General features: G+C 47.1%; 1 protein-coding gene and 1 long non-coding RNA gene across 11 annotated transcripts in view; one reads left to right on the top strand and one right to left on the bottom strand.

The window, feature by feature from the left end:
• Positions 1–7,193: 7,193 nt before the first annotated feature.
• LOC110360836 (uncharacterized) lies at positions 7,194–18,978 on the bottom strand. Of its 2 annotated transcripts, none has more exons than XR_010471893.1 (5): positions 17,814–18,978; positions 15,926–16,079; positions 15,055–15,110; positions 7,962–11,825; positions 7,194–7,610 (listed from the first exon to the last, which is right to left on the bottom strand). It is a non-coding gene; the product is annotated as an uncharacterized LOC110360836 (long non-coding RNA). The 2 variants fall into 2 exon arrangements; XR_010471894.1 differs by having other exon boundaries at positions 9,315–11,825.
• Positions 18,979–19,388: 410 nt separating this feature from the next.
• SERTAD2 (SERTA domain containing 2) overlaps positions 19,389–19,943 on the top strand; it is an 84,691-nt gene continuing 84,136 nt past the window's right edge. For 6 of the 9 annotated variants that reach the window (XM_065059793.1, XM_065059791.1, XM_065059792.1 and 3 more), the window contains exon 1: positions 19,390–19,907. The gene's annotated coding sequence lies outside the window, so the exon portion shown is untranslated. Of the gene's footprint in view, positions 19,908–19,943 lie in introns of all 9 variants that reach the window. The other 3 variants (XM_065059801.1, XM_065059798.1, XM_065059800.1) reach the window with 1 other exon arrangement.

Raw genomic sequence — 19,943 nt, 5'->3', positions numbered from 1 at the left:
GTGGTTTCTTGAAAGCTTCTCAGCTTATCTGTGTTGTCTTTGTTTCTCAGCTGAACTTTTTTGCTAGCTTCAAACCTAACCACTCTTCTGCTATTTACAGCAGCCTCTTCTTTAATTGTAAAAGGTTTATATTACATACGACACCAACATTTACAGAGCTTTTCCCCATATACCTCACATTTGCCTTGTGTTTGTCTCACTCAATTTCTAGCAGTTCTCTGAAACACCTAAATAAGCAGTTTTGTCATCCTGGGGTGTCCCTATAGACAGTGGCCCAGAAGATGCAAGAGACATTTCTCCCAACAGGACCCATAGTTAGGCAAGGTTGTCCTTTATAGGGTCTCTTTCCACTGGCTCTAGATAAAGCCTTGAATGACTATGGCCCTACCTTGGGCAGCCTGATGATGAGATGACACCAAGGGTGCTTTGACCAGACCTCAGCCAGGCATCACACAGGTATGCAAAATGCTAGGAGCTATGGGGCAGGGTGGGATTCCCCAGGTCCCAGATCAGAAGGACTCTGTGGATATGTGCTTTGGGGAAGCACTATGGGTATAAAACTCAAGGAAGCTTGGCTCAGCTTGAGAGCCAACAGCCATATGAGGTATGACGTGGCAAAGAAAGTAGCCTTCCAATAACGTTATTTTTTGGCTTATGAAAAACACGCCTTCTGTCTTCTATCAAATGCACTGAAATGTAGAGGCATTACATTAAATAATTTCCTCCTGATTTTTTTTTTTTTTTTTTTAAACCCAGCAGGTTTTTTCATATGTTAACATTTGCTAAAGTAGAGTGGTGAATTATTGTAGTAGAACTAAACTACTGTGGCTTGAAGAGTTTTGCAAAAATAGTTGTTTTATATTAGCCAAACATGGAGCATTGGTTAGTCTGAGGTAGCAGCAAATGAGGCAGAAATAAAAAACTTGGAAAGTTAAGAGACTTCTCTCTCTGGTTTGCTACTTATAGAGGAAGCATTCTCGATTTTGTAAGAAACTTTATTTACACCACTCCTTGAGCTGATGTTGTTCTTTGCCAGGACCTAGAATGTAAAAATTAGCAATAATGGACTGTCCTGCATCAATTTTGAGACATTTACATTTTGAATGTAGCTTATTGCTATTATTAATCTGTCATTAACCAACCTTTTCCCAGTACAGATTGGGAAAACCAGGCTGTTTTGAAAACAGGCTTTCCCTGTGCACTGGTAGAAAGAGGGATGCTGGACATGGTTTTCTGGGATCCTCATCTGGCTGTTCTTGTGGCACCTCCTGCCTGTTCCTCCTGCTTGCAGGGGAGAAATCCAGCACTGTGACCGACAGGCCAGAAGTCATGGTCTTTTTCAGCAGGTTTCTTCCAAAATCCATCGAGATGCAGGAGGGTTTCTCCCTCAGGGCTTTTGTTTCAGCAGCTCTAGCTGAACAAAGGGAGAGAGACTACCAGGTCCCTATCACAGCCACAGGCAAAAGTCCCAGGAGACCAGGCCAGTGAAAAACTAGGTGTGGGACAGCTGCTCTTGTGAAATGGCTGCGGGTTAAGTGTCTGAGTGGAAAAACTTTACTAAGAGGTGCATTGTGCTGCCTAAAAATAACTACTGCTCCATTATCCAAACCACATCCCTCCAGAGAGCTCCAGTATTTAAGCACATTTGGATGCTAAGAGGAATCCTAATCAGTGAGACATTTTGCTTTGGCCGCAGACCTCTCTGAAGTCACTGGGAAGCATCGGCAGAGGCGATGGGAGAACTTGGCCGTCACCCATGCCTACGCACTGCAGCCGTGAGTTTGCTGTTTTAGTGGTTTCCTTTAATTGGGGTGATCGCTCGCATGCAGACGAGCAAATTAAAATCCTATGAACTGGGCTATATAAAGAAGTTCACAGCTAGATGGACAAGGCTGGATGGACTCCGACAAGCAGGAGGCACCACTTGTCACCACATCATCTGCCCCATGGGAATACTGTGTGCAGTTCTGGTCACCACAGGATAAAAAGGATATAAAGCTACGGGAGAGTGTCCAGAAGAGGGACACAAAGTTGGTGAAGCGTTTGCAGGGAAAGCCATATGAGGAGAGGCTGAGTCACTTGGTTTGTTCAGCCTGGAGGAGACCGAGGGGAGACCTCATGGCAGCTCCAGCTTCCTCACAAGGGGAGGAGGAGGGGCAGGTGCTGAGCTCTTCTCTCTGGTGACCATTGATAGAACCCAAGGGAATGGCAGGAAGATGTGCCAAGGAGGTTTAGGTTGGACATTATTAGGAAAAGGTTCTTTACCCAGAGAGTGCTGGAGCACTGGAACAGGCTCCCCAGGGAGGTGTCACAGCCCCAAGCCTGACAGCATTCAAGAAGAGACTGGACAACACCCTCAGACACATGAACTGTGGGGTTGTCACATGCAGGGACAGGAGTTGGATCCAATGATCCTTGTGGGTCCCTTCCAACTCACAGGACATTCTATAATTCTATGATGAAAAGGCCCCTCCAGACGCTGAGTTTGCCTTTTCAAGAGTCTTTACCTGGAGGGAAGAGGCTCCCAGGGATCTGGTGTCTTCCCATGGGCTGTCCACAGCATGCTTTGAGAGGACCACAACCCAGCACACTAAGCCTGTGCCTCCAAGCTTGTTCTTCATCTGCCTCCCCATCAGCAGGACTCCTGGATCTTCCCCTCAAGCAGGTAGATGGGATTTTGGGTGGGAAAGGCAAAGGTACAGTTGAATGCAGCAACTCCCATTTCTCTGCCACCCTCACCCTGCTGGGGCTGCCCTTTATGGAGCTTGGCTTTGCTCCTTCCACAACAGCAGAGGATTCAAATATTATTGCTAAAAATAAATAAATAAATAAAAATTTGTCCCACAGCACTTCCAATCTCTAAAGCACCTCTTTTTCTTTCTTCCCAGCGACTTTCTCTCTTTAAATTTAAGATGGTGCTGGTCACCTTTGCTCCAAAAATACACAAAGCTGCTGCATAACTATTTTCCAAATAATTAATCTTTCCAGTGGAATAACTTAAAGCCCCACGTTTCCTGTTATGTTATACAGCTGCAATTTGTAACGAGAGATCCTGCACTGTGCTACGTGGGCAGAGGGCCAAGGACATGGCGCTTTACCTACACAAGAGCCCTACACAAATAATCCTTAGCCACAAGTTAAACAGTCAGGTACTGTTCGGTTCAAGAAAAAAGGAGATGGAAAACAAAAGCCTTTCTTCTGGTTGTAATTTCACAGTTCAGCATTAAAATTTCAGTGGTACTTTGTTTTATTTTATAAGTTTTGGTGTCTGGGAATGCCACTTCTCATGTGGCAGAGAAATACATGCACGGTTCAATCACCAAAACGTGTTTTCATTGGTTAATTTGCGTTCCAAATAAATATTTTTTTCTGCCATAAAGGTTATAGCCTTCTGCTTAGCTGGGAGATCAAGAGACACTTAAGCATAAGCATAGCAATCCTTGCTTAACTGCCCCAAACCAGGCTTGGGGTGGAATCCATGGGAGATGGCCAGGAGATAAGGGAAGCACCAGTTGCCCTGGCTGGGACAGTCCTTGGAGGGCCACCAGAGCCAGGCATAAATCAGAGCCACCCTGAGACAGTGAGAAAGGGTGCCAAGAGCTGTGCTGGTCCCCTGCCAGCCACAGCACAGGGGCAGCCCCGAGGTGATGCAAAGCCTCCATTGGCAAGACTTCTTCCCTCTTCTGCCTGACACAACAGGCAGTGCCGTCACACCAGAGCATGATGAGTCTGGACTCCTGAAATTGCTGAGTCTCACTTGCCACATGTGTTTTATACATCCATGATAACAGCATCACATGTTGCGGGGGGGGACAGAGGGCTTAGCTGCAATACTAGCCATGTTTATAAGTATCATAAATCAATGTCATTAGTATCGTATGTACCACTGTTATACTTCCCGGATAATGGTGAGAAGGACTGAGGTATGGCAAAAAATCTGCTGTTAATCCTTGTCTTCCCAAATAGAGCGAGAGCATCTCAAAAGCTTATATCCCCAGGTTCCAGTTCAGCACAACACATGGACACGGTGTGCGTGCTCCTGGGTCAAACTCCCAAGGCTACTTCACCCCTAAAGACACAGCAAGGAGCTTGTCAGAAGTTTGCTTTGGGATGGGAAGGTCCAAAACCATCTAAGCCAGTTTGACATCTAACTCCACGCTGTCACTGGGATTTTAAGCATCTATTTGCATTTCCAGGCCCCTAAAGATCCTTGGAGCACCTAACCCGTGGTTAATAAAGGGTAATGTGAGCAGGATGAGATGGAGTGGAGGATATGTAAGAGTAGACACTGGCTGCTTGCCTCCTCTTTTTGGCAAGGAGACAAGGATCTGAGTGCACTCCCTAAAATCACAGCTCAACCAGCCCAGCAAGAGAGCAAGCCCAGAAAGATTACTGCCAGCCCTTGCCAAATTTGCAGGACAGTCCTACATATTTCAGGGGGTACCATCAGACCCCTGGGTGATGGAGCGGGCTTGCTGGGAGGAATGAGCGAGGAGACCAGAGGCTGTGGATTCCCCTTGGCCACATCCACAGCTCCTGCTCGTAATGAGGGGACTTATCCCGAGTGATGGAGAAGAGCCTGGTGCCCATGTCAGGGTCAGATGTGCTGCCCTGGTGTCCAGGACACACGGTGTCACATCAGCTGCAACGTGCAAGAGTAACCCACCAATAGGGAAACAATTTGAAATTGGATGAACAGGAGAACAGCTTCCAAAAAGCATGAAAATTATCTTGTTTCATGCTTAGAATAACCCCATTACCACAATATCCTGAATGAATTATGCCATACTTTCCATGCACACACATACACAAAAAAAAATCCCCCTTTGGGCTACTTAACAACAGTGAGAAATTTTAGAAGGGAAAGCTTCTGAAAAGAGGGAATTTGAATAAAAATTGTCCTTTGGAACGTAACTACAAAGTGGGTATCATCCCTCTTTGATATTTATAATGGCAATCGTTCTCCTCATTGTGAAATACGTTTCTTTTGTATCAGCAAATTCTTGAAAAAAGCTTAATCTCGCACACACTGTGCATTAGGAACCTACTCAAATTAAGACCTCTTTGAAACACTGATCAATGCAGCCATTAGGAAGGCCGGGAAAAAAAGAAAAAGAGTAGCTCAGAGAGGGAAAATTATTTCCTTCTGACAACAGAGGGCTATTTATTGTAAACATGGATGGCGGTAGCTTATGGTGTGTTATAAGCAATAATGTTTGTGTCCTGATTTTTGCTATCCAAGACTGTAACTGTTGAGCTTGCACCCAGGCAAGCTGTCCATAATAGACTCAATCCCTCCTCAAGAGCATATAATGTCCTCCTTTCACAAGGGTAAGTACCCCACATGCTGTTAAACTCCAGGTGCCTAACGGAGCTGCCATTGCAGAGCTGTAGAAGCAATTAAATCATGGTCATCCTATCATGTCTCAGTGGCCAACTGGACTGTGATGATGGAAAAATGAAGCCCTTGCAAGCAGGCTGAGGAAAGAGATGTTCAGAAAAGAAGAATGAACATCCACCTTGTTTCATTAGCTGGCTCCCAGTAGCTAACAAGAGCATCAGCATGCTCATCAAAATTTATAGGTCCTGCCTAAAGCTACCAAAATATTGACTGAGCTATCAAAACATGAAGGTTATTAACACAAAGACCTCCTTGCTTTATAGAAAGCTAATTTTGGGGGACCAAGAGTGCAAGTTCTCAGGGAATTGCCAGGCATGGCTGTGACCTCTTGGTTTTGCAAAAATAAATAGCAGTGGGGGGGAGATGTCTTGGAATTAGCATCATGACCTGACATGCGCAAAATCAACCCTTCATGGTGCAGAACGGATCTGGTTCCTGTACAGTCGGTATATCTGAGGGTTGTGTGAGCCCTGGGCTGTGCCCTGCTCTGTCCTGGGCTGAAATACTGCACATGGAGAGGGACAGGTTGGGGAGCTGCTGCTGGTCAGTTTTGAGAGCTACGAAGAAGTGTAATGTTGCTGGTGATAAGCGAGCCACTTTCGGTAAGTAAGTAAACAGGTTGGTTTTAGTACCACTAAGGGGTTCCTTTAGAGATGGGGCTGTGGGTAAATGCGTTAAGGAAGGATATGCCTTGTAAAATCAGGTGTGAATTCAGCTGAAACTTTGCAAATCACCTTTGGGGTCAACCGTAAAGGGATCTTCTTGGGTTTTTTTAGCCATTTGAGCTTTACAGGAAGTTTTCCTACAGAAAGCCAAAGGTCCTTAAGTGCACATCTCTCTCCTGACATCCCCCTCTGTCCCATGTCCCCAGCAGAAACCAAATTCAGCAGATGGAGAAGGCTATGTCTATGCCATGAAACAGAAGCAGACCAGCAGTAGGATGCCCCACTGGCAGCATTGCCGGGCTGTGAGCTGGTTCCCTGGCCCAGATGGGATGCATGGTCTCCCAGGACAGAGCCAGGCTCAGCTCTGGAGCCACTGGTCCCCATCCTCCCATGTTATCACAGTAAGGTTTTGCACCTTGAACACCCTCATGCCCTCCCACCAGAGGTTTGCAACACCCCCTTCCCAGTCATGCCATGAAAACCCCTTGTTGGCAGGTGGCAATAGAGAGCTCACACTATTTTAATAACCAAAAAAGCTCAAATGAAATATAGAATGGCTTTGCACTAAATGGGGTGCTGCACAGGGAACATGCAGCCAGGCTGGTGCTTGGCTTTGGGGCTGGAGGCTGCTCTCAGGCTCTCTTCTTTAGCAATATGTAAGATGAATGCACAGAAAAGGCTTTTCTCCAAGGTTTTGGGTAGAAGAGGCCTGATGAGGGAAAAGCTAATGAGCCGATATCTTCCTGTCTCCTAGGGGAGTCCCACAGAATCGTGGTATTGCCTACATTGAGAGTAATTCGGGTACAGCTGAACTTTTGCTGTGGCATAGTCTGGGTGATCAGCAAAACGCTGTCCACTTCTATTGCTGCATTTCTAGCACGATCACCACCCAAACAAGCTGCAACGCGGAGCTGTGGGTGTGTGGGCAACCTCGGCCCAACCAGCGCAGCGGCATCCGCAGGAGCTCCCCGTGGCCAGCAACTGGGGCGAAAGCTGCCTTTAGGGCTGCTCCTGATTGAGCACTGCCCATGGATGGTGAGGGCCAGGACAGAGTAGCTGGGGCCGGCCAAGTCCCTGAGCCAGCCCGTGGGCAGAGCACACCACGGCGGATTTCAGCTCCTGCCTGGAAACAACATCTGAATGGGGAGTCAGCACTATACTCGAAGCAGGGGTGCTGCTCCAGCATACGCTTCTGATTTAATAGAATTATTCAGGTGTTCTATGAAGCTTTTCTCAAAAGTAAATTACTTGTTTTCATTTATTTTAAATTTAACATCTTCTTTTCTTTTCCAGCAAGGAAAAGACAGAGGGAGAGAGAGGCAAAACCAGGTGAACACACAGAAGCCAAAATGCTTAAAAAGCATTGACATGCTTAAAAAGCATGGACATTTTTCATTTCAAGGCAAAAAAAGCACAGAGTAAAACACTAGACTCACACGAAATCCCTGTGTTTCCGTTGTTCTTGCTGTTAGTTTCTTCTTCACATGTGACAAAACCATGAGTCCACCTTTTTCATCAGAGTCATCCCAAAGACTGCGTAGCACCTGGAAATGGCTTAATGTCAGCACAACTCTTATTAGACATCAGAGAATCCCTGTCAGCAAATTGCCCCAACCTCGGAAGAAACTTCTGTCAGCTCTTGCATGTCATTAGACATGGAAGAGACACAAATCCAGGGTGAATTTGGCTTTATTTTTTCCACCATTTACAGTTGGGTAGTTTCTCCCAAGTTTGAACCAACTGGTGGCAAACAGGCAGAGAAACGTGGGGAAGAAATGGAAAGGACAGGATGAGAGATCACGTACGGCTCAGGGAAAGGGACATTGCAAGACAGGTGATGAATTTGTGGGAAAAAAAAAAAAAGGCAAACCAGCCAAAAAGTAAAATAAACTTACAGAAACATGGAGGAGTTCCAGTAAAAAGGGAAAGAGAAACAATCTGAAATGGCAGGCCACAATGCAGACGGTATATTTAGTTAAGCCACCGGCACTTTCCTCTGGTGGGAAAAGTGACAATTGCAGGGCTTAGGCCTTAATCTCACAAGGGAATTTCAACGTGGTCTTATTTTTAAACGTGTGAGTAATCCTCATCATTTAAATTCAGGAGGGTAGAACCCAGCTTGTACAAAGTGTGTTGCCAGCATGGACCTCCCTGTTTTAAAAAAAAAAAGGATCTCTTTTAAGTCACATGTTTTGTTTTCCACCATGAAAAGACATACATAACCAAATTTCTTTGGATTAAGAAGGACATGGTGGAGGCTGCTGTGAGGTGGGGAAACAGGGTTTGAAGTTTCCTTGGGGCTGAACAGGTCCGCCTGTGGAGGCTGCGCTTGCCCTGGTTGCATTTTGGGGACCAAATCAGTGTGATGGAAACACTTCCGGCAGGATGGAAGAATGCGAACAGCCAGCGGAACATGGACACCCAAGATACCATGTCCTTGGAAATGGGGCTTTCCTAGTGCAGAAAATATAGAGCAGGGCACAACCGGCTCCACTCCAGCCTCTTGCAACCCGTAGAGAGCTTGGCAGGAGTGCGAATGGATGCAGAAGAGTACATCCAAGGGTGAGCCTGCCTCCCGCATTTGGAGCTTGAGCTGTGCCTGGGGGCACACACTTTATCCCCAAATCCCCTTTGTCCTCTTAAAAGTCATCTCACCAGAAATTTCACGTCAGTAACTTTAACCACTGGATTTTAGGGTGTTTTTTTTTGGAGAGGGAGGTGGGATCACCAGTTCTTTCTGCACTCATCCTTTGAAAATGCTCACAAAACTAAGTGTTTCAAAGCTTAAACTTTTTGGACATTAGGAAAACAGTGATGCTTGGAGTCAAATGCTCAGCTTGGGAGTGAGTTATTCCTCCATGGGGATGGTCCTGCTCTCTCTCAGTGGCATTTTATCACCTGTTGTAAGCACTTCAGTCGCCCCTGAAATGGCAGAGCCCACCACGTGCTGCTCTTTAAGTGCCGGTGGCCTCCATCAGATTAACCCCAAACAGATTAATCTTATCCCCCTCTCTCTCTGATGGGTTTTGCACTGATAAACCCACAGGGTGTTCAAACATTCACAGAGAACTGCTCTTAGCCAACTTCAAGCTGCACCGGGCCATCAACATCTCCAGGAAATGTAGCAAATAAGGATCCCTGGAGGGTTCTTCAGTTGCTGGATGCAGTGTGACTTCACAGAGAGATGGTTCCTGCACTGGACATTGATGGCAGACCCCACAGAGAGCCCCAATTCTGGAAGAATTTACCATCTTCCTTGAAAAGGAGGATATCTCACGGCATTGGCTTGGTAGAGAGATGTGCCAGTGTCAGCCTGGCATCTTTGTGTTTAACAGGTTGATTTTTGAGCAAGTAGACCCAGACAGGTAGAATTCACCAGCAGGTTACTCCACGTCTTTTTGTTGGATTGACATGAACAATTTCCACAATGCTCTGTAATGAAAAAATTTCTTTTAGGAGATGGTTGAAACCAGTGACATTTGGACAGTCCATCCTCACCCTTTTATCAGCAGCATCGTAAGTCACTGAAAGTGGTGTCTGATAAGGAGACCTCCATTAACTGTGCTCCTGGAAATACACATCAAATTGCATCTGAGTTTGCAAAACCTACCAGGGAACAAGGAACAATGAATGAATATAAAGCATGTGGAGAAGAGAAGGGACTGAAATAAAGCAGGTCAGGATGCTCAAAAAACATGGCAGTGTTGCTAAAAAAAAAAAAAAAAGGAAAATTACCAGAGCCTCATTTAAAAAAAGTGATCCAGTTATCCCCATATTTATGCAAGCATTTTATACTGTCTTAGATGTGAGCTCTTTGCAAGAAGTGCTTTACCATAGCTTGCTGCATCTGAGCGGCTGATAGAGGGAGCTCAGAAAATGAAGGCACCAGGTCTTCTAACACCCCAGCCTTGAAATCTCAGTTAGACAGCAATGGTTTAAAAAGACCAGGTAGGAAGAGCAGCCTTATTTACGAACGGGTTATCTCCAATGGTGTGGGGAGGTGGTGACGAAGGGGTGAAATTTGGGCTAGAAATCCCCTCTAGCATCCCTCAGACTTTTGCCTTTAGTCACCTTTGAGAACAACATTTAAATCTGCAGAGAAGGCATCACTGGCTGGTGGCACTGAACCAACCTGCCCATTTTGCTGAGCTTACTCTATCACCTCTTCTTCCCCTCCCTGATCTTAGCATGGGGTGAGGAGGAGCAAGGCAGGAGAGCAAACAGCACGGCAGGAGTTCAGAAATCCCCCCAACATCCAAGTCAGGCAGAGATGCAGACCCTGGATGCCCATTTATTACAGGAACAGGTATTTTCCTGGTGCCGACTGTGCAGCCAAGGGACCAAGAATCAGAATACGCTTTGCAAGACCCAGGTGAGGCAGCTTGTAAGGATGCGTGGCTCATCTTTCCCCCCATGTTCTCTCCAAGACAGACTGCAGTAGACAGCATGCAATGCCCCTGGCCCCCTGCTCCCAGCTCCGTCCCTGCCAAGCCAAGCTGCTCGGCTCTGGGTGCTGCGTGGCTGCTGCCGAGCGGAGCCGGGGAGGGCCATAATGACGCACCCTATTGGTATTAGAAGACTTCACCAGCTATTTATAGGCCCCTGCCGACCGCAGAAGGCTCTCGGCCTCTCTTTTTCTCCCTCCCTCCTTCCGTCTCGCTCAGTGGCTTTAGCTCAGCAGAGGAGAGGGAGCAAAAGAAACGCTGTAAATAAGCTGGTGGGTCCAAGCACAACATTCCCAAGCACTGCAAGGTTTTTGCCCCTCCGTTATCGAAATCACTTGGCAGATTCAGACTGAACAAATTATTTCCAGCACACCGGGCTTTTTGCTCTGGTGTTCTTTCCTCACAGCTTTTCAGCTTGGATTTCTTTCTCTTCTTTGCCGTTTTTGTTTTTTTTTTCCCACTCTGTCTTTGCACAGTTTCACGTTCCAGTTCCTGGCACTGGCTCAGCTATTCCTCGGCAGGGCTGGATAAAGCCCAGAGAGGGGGAGACCTCTCTATTGAGCTCAGCAAATTTCCCCAGTTCCTGCCAAGCACATCCCCCCCCACCCTGTGTCTCTTCCCATATTCAAGGCTGAGCCTTCACCGTTATTTTGACCTGCAACATCTCCTGATGCTCTCCTGACCACAGGGCCAGGCCACAGCCCTCTGAAGGAGAGACCCCTCAGTCAAATACCATTGTCACCCATGTGTCTCTTCAGCCACTCCCCTGTTCCCATGATGATGGTCAAGTTGATGAGGACCAAGCTGAACCATGGGTGTAAATGGTACCTGTGCATTGATCCTGGGTGCTCCTTCAGCGTGGATAACCACAGCAGTAAGTTTTGAGTCACTGTTGCAGAAGCACAGTCTGCCTCAGTTCACGGCAAAGGCAGCATGTGGAAATGTGAGTAAAAAATTCAGTACACCTGGATATAGGCAGCAAGGTAAAAACAATGAATAGTGTCCAAAGCAAAGGCATTGATGGAGAAGTAAAGCCATTTATAATCACTTCAGTGAAGTGCAAAATAGAGGTCACTGGAGGTGCACATCCATTTTTTTTTTTAACAAAACAATGCTGATTTTCACAATATTTATTGTCAGAAGCATTTCTAACAGAAATGCTGCTTCCTGCATGCACGCCCTCAGGTTTACAACAGAGGTAAGGGAGGACAACTGTGGGAACGAAATCTGTAGCAAGATGTTTTCCTCCTGCTTTCATGTTAAATTAACCATTGCACTGCCTGGGAGACTCGGTTCCTTGCAGCTCCATCAGCACTGCAGAGATAAAGCAATCAAAGGGCGGTAGTGTCTTCTCAGGAGAGACCAGGCTTATCCTTAAGTAAATCACTTTACTTAAATCACTTTACTTTTGTATGGCACCCAGCTCCCTGCTTATCTGCACAGACTTGCAGGCTCTGGGGCTGCCTCCTGCTGCTGAGTAGGGATGTGCAGCACCAAGCCCAGCCACATCCCTCAGCGGGGGTTGAGGCTTGTAGTGATGCTGGCAAACAAATAACCGTGTCTGGGTCTTTCTCCTTGGAGAGAAACCACATACCCAACTGCAAATAGCTAGTCCCAAAGCTAATGAATTACGCTTTTAAAATTATTTTTATTTTTTAGCAAAGCTTTATGATCAGGTTTTAAAGCCTCAATGTGCATGAGGCTCTTGCTAAGGACGTCTTACTGGGAGCTCTGTCATGACTGAGGCTATGGGTCTGAAAATTGAGTAAGAAAGATCAAATTACTTTTATCACTATGCAGCTCTTTTAGAGGTCTCATAAAATTGTGCTTGCTCTCCCTGCTAAGGTGAGCTGACTGCAACTGTTCAAAAACAAGTTGATGGGAAGGGGATGGGAAGCACCCTGGCACAGGGAAAGCAGCCCTTCTAATCTGACCACACTGGACGGTCCACGGTGTGATACTGAAAAGCCACATAACCCATGGTCTGCCCTCCTCACACCACTCCACTGCAGAGCTGAAAGCCTACAGACCCTTTTACAGAGGTGGGTCAGCACATACGGATTCCTCTTGGAGTGCTGAACTCTGTGCCATGACTGACAGCCAGGACACTTGCCTTTTGCATCCTTCTCAACCTGGAGATGCTCCAGCCCTGCCTTGAGAACTGCATGGTCACCCCACAAGTGTGGGATGAGCCAGTAAAATGTCAGGATGTCTCCCAAAGGCTGTTTTAAAAGGAGATCAGAACCAACAGCCTAAACAGGAAAATTTTGTTTTGTTCTCCAGTTCTTGGTTCTTCAGTTTTGGAGAGGCACAGTCATAAACCGTAACATCAAATTATCCCTCCACCAACACAGATCTAGCCTTGACCTTTCCACAACATAATTAAAATGTGAAAGTGCTTTGCCAAATTGCCATGTGACTAGAATTGTTCCTTTCATTTATACCGCACTTTCTGCCAGAACCAATGGGTAAGGAATTGGTGGTTGTGGCTCACAACAACTGTCTGATAGCTGTCCTAAAATAAAATCCTGATTTTGATGAACTTGTAATTTAAGCTGGACAAACACCTCATAGGATATAATTTCCTCTTGAATTCAGTGTGCTTGTCCACAGGCAGCTTAATTTTCTCAAACTTTTGTGTTTGATATTTTCTCAACAGGTATTTACTACAACTAAATCTTGTTACTATGGACCATGCAAAAGCACCCCTGCCACAAGTACTTGACACCTAGTGTTCGGCACAGGAAGTGGGATTGGTTCACTGCTACTATTTATTGTATTTTTGTCGTTGTCCCAGTTCTGCCACTCCATTCCTAAGCAGGAAAAAAACATATGGCCCCTGCCCTGAACAGGCTGCAGTCAGATGACAACTGGAGGCACTGAGGTGCTGCAGGTAATTTTAAACCTTCTGGCACACTTGGCTGTGGAAGTTTGCAAACAAATACCCTTCAAGCATTTAAGAAGCCTGTGTAAAAGTTATGCTAGTTTTCATGATAAATGTTGGGGAAAAAAAATAAAATAACATATTTAAACTGTGGTTCAGACTTCGGACTTAAGAGTGAAGTGTTCAATATTGTATTTTAATATAAAAAGTTTCATGTGGTTTCTGGTAATGGAATAATATAAGTAACTCAGCACATTATACTTTCATGTATTAGATCAGAAATGTTTGTGAACTAGGCAATAAAGCTGTTTGAGCAGAAGTACTTACAATATACTAGTGAAATAATTTGGGTTTTAAAGTTACATAAAAAGTTGGTGTTTGAGAGTGCTGTCTGGGGACACAGTGACACTGGACAGAAGAAACTGTTAACCAACAGAAGCAGCACAGTATGAGGTGTATGAGCAGCTTACAAACACGTGTGTAAATGGCATGCTTTAGGGATAAAAACCACTACAGATTTTTTTCTTTTTAGGTAAAGGAGGGTCTGTTTTCTTGCAACAAGAGCTCTGGATCTTCTCACTTGGGCATTTGCTAAGCAAAGGGATCGGGAATGTGATGCTAAAGTGCAGGAGCATGCACATTAACCTAATTATGTGATGGGAGTAAGGACTTTAAACTTAAATCTCAGTCTTTTAAACTGCACAATTATACTGTATGTCCTGTAATAAACCTGGTAATTTTCATATAACTATTTAGAAAGATGAACCTGATTTAAGAAAAGTAAGTATGTTACATTGGTATACCTTTGTTTCCAGTTCTACCTAACAATTGCGAACAAAGAATAAAAAAAATCTGAAGATTTACATGATTATTAATTATTAAAATGGCAATTGACTCCATCTCAGCACTCAGTATTGTTATTTTTTTGCTAAATTCAGATGGTCTCCAAGAATCTATAAGCTCTTTGCAGCTGGACAGTGTTTACAGACATATGGCAGAGGATGGTTTTCAAAGGAATTTAAATATTGCAGGGAGTGGTTTTATATTGCAGGGCCCCAAGTTTGCCTTGTGATAGCGGTTTACTTTCACTGTTGCTCAAGAAAGGGGCCCTCTGTACAGAGAGAAACACGGAAGGTGTGAAGCAAAGAAATAAAATGTTATATTTTCCATCCCTGGCACAGCAGCACAGCAGAAAAACAGACAAGACTGGATGAACAGGAGAGATACACGACCTGAACAAATCATACATATAATACTGGTTTGCGTTCCCTGAGTTCACAAACATAAATTAACACCCAGTAAGATGACTGCGTTCCTGAGATAAAATTTTGCTTTCAATTAATACCCTCTAAAATGGGCTTAAAATTCTTTCCATAAACATTTCTAGCCGCTAATCTAATTGACTGGAATATTTTCAAAAAGCAAACACAGCTGAAGGAAATTCGCTGCTTTTATTCACATATAAGCGAGTATTTGCAGATTTTAAAGGTATTCCCTGAGGTTGATAACTAACTAAACCACCTTATTTTTTAAACAACTATGGTGCAGTAAAATAGCCAGGCTCTGAGGTCTTTGCTTCAAACTATCTACCAAATCATCTCAGTTACACTCAAAAGAAGAAATATTTATAGCAAGCGTTCACCTGAACACAATACACACCTTTTGATGCTCCCTGGAAGATGTAGCTGAACATGAAGTTTATGTCACCAAGGCACCTGCACAGGGAACAAAGATTTCTGACTGCTCCAGATGTGCATGGACGCGAATGGGGAGAAATCAGGCCCCTCTTGCCAGACTCTGATTCGGGCTTTGAAATCTCAAATCCATGGGCTTCAGGGGAATTCCTCCCTGGTATTCACAAGGCTGGGAGAGCTGCATCAAGCTCCTGGGACCTATCCCAGCTCCAGGCACACTGTGCACCTCAAGTAGACCTGGTTGCCTCAGCTCCTTTTACTTCTGGTTTTGTGATTTGTTTCTTTAACGACTTCTGCAGCAACAGCTGTGGAAACCTACAGGTAAAGCTGGAGCCAAACCCAAGACGCGGGACATTCCTCCAGAGTTTTGCACCACACACAAATTGCGAAGGGAGGGCTACTGAATTTCCAAGCCAGGGACAGCAACCACCCCTGCTGAGCTGATCCTTACCTAAGTGGCACTAGTTTAACCGTAAGCAGTTTTGAAGCAGTTTGCTAGAAACGCTATAACTTCTAAACCCAGTCTTAACTGAAGAGTAGCTTGGCTCAGCTCAGCTGAAACAAACATGCTCCCTAAACAACTGACCAACAACCAAACTCACAAAAAAAAAACCAAATCAACAACCCACCAAAAAACCCAAAACAAAGGACTTCAATCAGAAATTGCCTTGTAGCAGCGGGTCGCATTTCCAAACTTTTCTCTGTAACTGTGAAATTGAGATTTTAAAAGTAAAAGCTAAGATCCTCTTATAATTGCCTCCTTGCCAGCACTGGCCCTGAAGAAAAACTGCTGTACATTGGGAAAGCTGCCGCACTGCAATGATATGAAATATTACCTCAGCTGATGTCTCCAGGAGCGTGCACGCACGAAGCCCTTGTAGTAGGTTGTAGCAGTGGAGCAGGATGATTGCTTATAGACTTTCACCCTCCAGAAGCAATCATGCCTAAATTCACCAGCTGAATTTCTGTCTCAGTTCTGTCAGAATATTGCTGTTAAAGAAGATACAACTATTAATGCAAAAAAAGGCAATCTACCCAGAAAGTCCCATGCCTTTCAGTTCTTCGAAGAGGTGGGGTGTATATCTATATCTATAATTGAATGGTAAATATTCTATTCTTCATTTTATTTGCCAAATTGCATGGAATCTGATGCAAAGCCATCTTTTGTGCAGCATTCACAAGTTGCTAAGCGCCAATCAGTGTGTGAGCATTGCTGAAGGTTGTAGAACCTTCCAAGTGTTTTAACCTCTTACTATGGCAGGGAAAAAAAAAGACAGGAAAAAAAAAAAAAAGACAACAGATCTTAAATTCTCTGCTTTTGCTATTAAAATATGGGCATCACTTATGGAAATCCTTTGCTATTGCAAATGATTAGCTGAAATGAATCCCTTACACCAAGGTAACCCTCCTGGGTTTCAACAGAAACAGGCCTGTGCCGAACAAAATGCATGTTCTTATTCATAAGTTTTAATGCAAACAGCCAATCACTCCAAAGAAGAGCAAAATACAGTATGCGTAAGATAAAATGCAATAAAATAACAATAGGGAGGATTCAGTTTATTCTAATCCAAGAGCAGTTAAAGCAAGAGCATTTACAATAGCAGAGCTCAGCAGATTCCAACAGAAAAGGAAATACTAATCAACAAATCCTCAAAGTTTTATGAACGTGTCAGTCAGGGTGGAGAAGCCTTCAGATGCTTTTGAAGTGAAGAAACAGGGAAGATGTGGTAGTTATTATTTTCCCAACATTATGTTAGAATTGAAAGGTTTATGGCATTATGCAGCTGATAAGGAGAGCAGTGTCACTGCCCAAAGAATTCTGCATGTAAGAAACTCCCTGGACCCTCAGCATGACTGAGAAAGTGTTTGCAAGCAACACCCTAAAGCATAAAATCAGGTATGCTTCATAGTGTTTGGGGGTAAACTCAGAGCATCAAAAATTATATGTGTGTGCCAGCACTAGATACTCAGGAAGGCATAAGACCCCACTTCTGATCTTTCTTTGATGAAAGAAAAAATTCCACTCAAAACCTACATCTGTAAGCCACCACTTTTTTTTTTCCTCCTCCCCTCCCCCCCCCCAATGGCCTCACTGGTCTTGTTTTTCTTCCCTGTTCATACTAGAGCAATTTGACTACCATCCATCTGGGATTTCTTGCAAAACACTACGGACTATAGGACAGCTGGCAGGATCGTGCCTTAGATGCTCAGAGACAACTCAGAAGGGCATTTTTTCGGTGTGTGATTCAACATTCCTGTTTCAAATGAGGAACTGTGAAATCTTCATCTCTCTGGATCTTGATAAAAGCAAGCAGGAAAAACCTGTAATTAATCCCACTACTTCTAAACTGAAAAACAAGAACAAATTATTGCAGGTTATAGTTTTTCAACTCTTCAGTTACCGTGGATGTCAAAATAAGAAAAAAAAATCTTTATGGCACTCCGTCCAAGAAACAAGATGTAAAGCAAATAAAATTGTGTGTTTTTGCAGCCTGGGAAAACACCAGTGTAGTCCCCTATTTCTATAGCATTATCTCACTATGTTACAGAAGTCTATCAGTTATTTTATGCTTTTAGTGCAAAAACAGGTTTTAGTATAAAAGTTTGTCTGTAGAGATGAAGAGGTGAAACACAATTTGAGTATCTCACTTCCTTCACAAGCATTATATTTTTGGTAAGGCTCCAGCATTATTTGGAAACTCCTAGCAGGCATTACTTCCTCACTCGAAATAAATTCTTCCGATGTTAATCACTTGTGAAAACAGCGTTGCTTTTTTACACCATCGATACTGCTCCTCTCTGTCAATTCCCCCCAGCAGCACAAGAGGAATTGCTCTTTGTCAGCTGTCTGTGCTATTACTTTTACTTTTTCATTCATCTGGTCAAATTCTGACATCATGCCGGAACCTGAGATGTGCTTTGTTCTGTCAGAAAAAAAAAAAAAGGAAAATATATAAGGTGGGGGAGGGACGTGGAAATACTCAGACCTTGAGCTGTGACACCTGTCCAACACAAGCAAAGCCCAACTTCTTACTTCGAAACCCCGGGGTTCTTTGGGGCTGGGGGAAGCCGAGGCTGGGACAGCCGAGCTGGCTGCAGTCAGCACCCCCTCAGGCTTTTTACCCCCCAGCCGGCGCCCGCCTGGCCCTTCCCCGCCCGGTGCCGGCGGAGCCACACCGCCTTCCTCTGGCTCAGGCCCCAGCCCCGGTCTCCTTCCTCCCCCGGGAAACGACCTTGGCTCCGCCGCCCGGCCCTGGGGCAAGCCCACTCCGCCTCGGACACCTCCCAGCCGCCGGCCCCGCTCCGCACGCAGCCCCGGGGGGAGCCATTCCCCACCCCGGCGTCGCGGAGGAGCCGCGCCCGCTCCCTCCGCCCCGCTCGACTCCGCCTCACTCACTGAGGCAACTCCCGCCTCGGCGAGCTGGGTGCCCCCGTTCGCTGAGGTAACCCCCGGCTCAGCCAGCTCGGTGTCCCCCCTCGCTGAGGTAACCCCCGCCCTGGCCGGCTCGGTGTCCCTCCCCTCGCTGAGGTAACCGCCGGCTCGGTGTCCCCATTCACTGAGGTAACCCCCGCCCTGGCCGGCTCGGTGTCCCCGTTCACTGAGGCAACTCCCGCCTCGGCCAGCTCGGTGGCCCCCCATGGCTGAGGTAACCCCCAGCTCAGCCAGCTCGGTGTCCCCGCTCGCTGAACCGCCGGCTCGGTGCCACCCTCCGTCCGCTCGCTGAGGTAACCCCCGCCCCGGACAGCTTAGTGCCCGCCCCCGCTGCTCGCTGAGGTAACCCCCGCCCACGCTCTCACACCGGAGCCGGCTCGGCGCCCCCGCCCACCGCCCTCGGGGCCGGCTGGATGCCCGCGCCCCTCCCCCGGGTCGGGCCGCCCGCCCGCTGGCTCTAGTCACGCTCCCTCCCCCGCCCTCCACTCTCTGCGTGACCAACTCCCGCGGAGGGGGCGGGAGGAAATGCTTCTTCCCCCCTCCTTCCTCTTCCCCCGCACCCTTTTGATTGGGTCGAGCCGGGCTGCCCATCAACCCAATCCTCCATGCTGGTTGGCCGCGGCGGCAGGCCAGAGCGCAGCTCCCGCCCCACAGTGGTCCCTTCAGCCCTCCCCAACACTTCGCGGCAGTGTCCTCAGAAGACTCATTGGGCCGAAGGGGCCGCTCCAGCGCTGGCGGCAGATCCGTGCGCCCATTGGCCGGCCGCCGCGCCAATCCGCCGGGCCGCGGCGCCTCGTAGGCTGGCGGGTGTCCCGGGGGGCGGGGCGCGGCGGCCTCCCCCCCTCTCTCCGGTCCCGCCCTGTGACTAACTCCCGTGTGTGAGTCACGGCGCGGCCCGTCAGCGCCGTTAAATGCCGTGTGCGGGCGGGCGGCGCTGCCTGGGCTGCCCCGGCCCCCTGCGCGCGGGCCGCCGCCTCCCCCGCCTCCTCCTGCGGTACATGGCTGGCGGGCCGTACTTGTCACGGTGTCACATCCTCCCCGCCGGCTGCGGCCCCAACTTCCCCCTCAGCTCGGCTGCAACTGCTGCCCAGGGCCACCGCAGCGGCATGGGATAGAGCACAGCCGCCTCAGCGCCTGGCCGCCGCCTCCTCCGCCGCGCACCCCGGCGCCTCGCCGCACGCTCATTTTAAATTAATTCACCCATCCGGTTTAAATCCCTCACCCGTGTTCCCCGCCCTGCAGTCCCCCCAACTGCCTCCTCACCCCCCGCGGCGTCCCCTCTCCGTTGACTCTTTTTCCCGCCCCCAATTCGGCCGCCCCCCGCTCCCCTCAGCGCCTCTCTCAGCGGTTCTCAACAGCCCTCGCCGCGGAGCCCCCCGGAGCGGGTGAGTGCCGGGCACGGCCTTCCCGGGCTCGCTCCT

This window comes from Columba livia, chromosome 3 (assembly GCF_036013475.1).
Source record: "Columba livia isolate bColLiv1 breed racing homer chromosome 3, bColLiv1.pat.W.v2, whole genome shotgun sequence".
Lineage (NCBI taxonomy): Eukaryota > Metazoa > Chordata > Aves > Columbiformes > Columbidae > Columba > Columba livia.
Note: the sequence above shows the minus strand (reverse complement) of the source record. Positions and strands in the feature narration are given on the sequence as shown.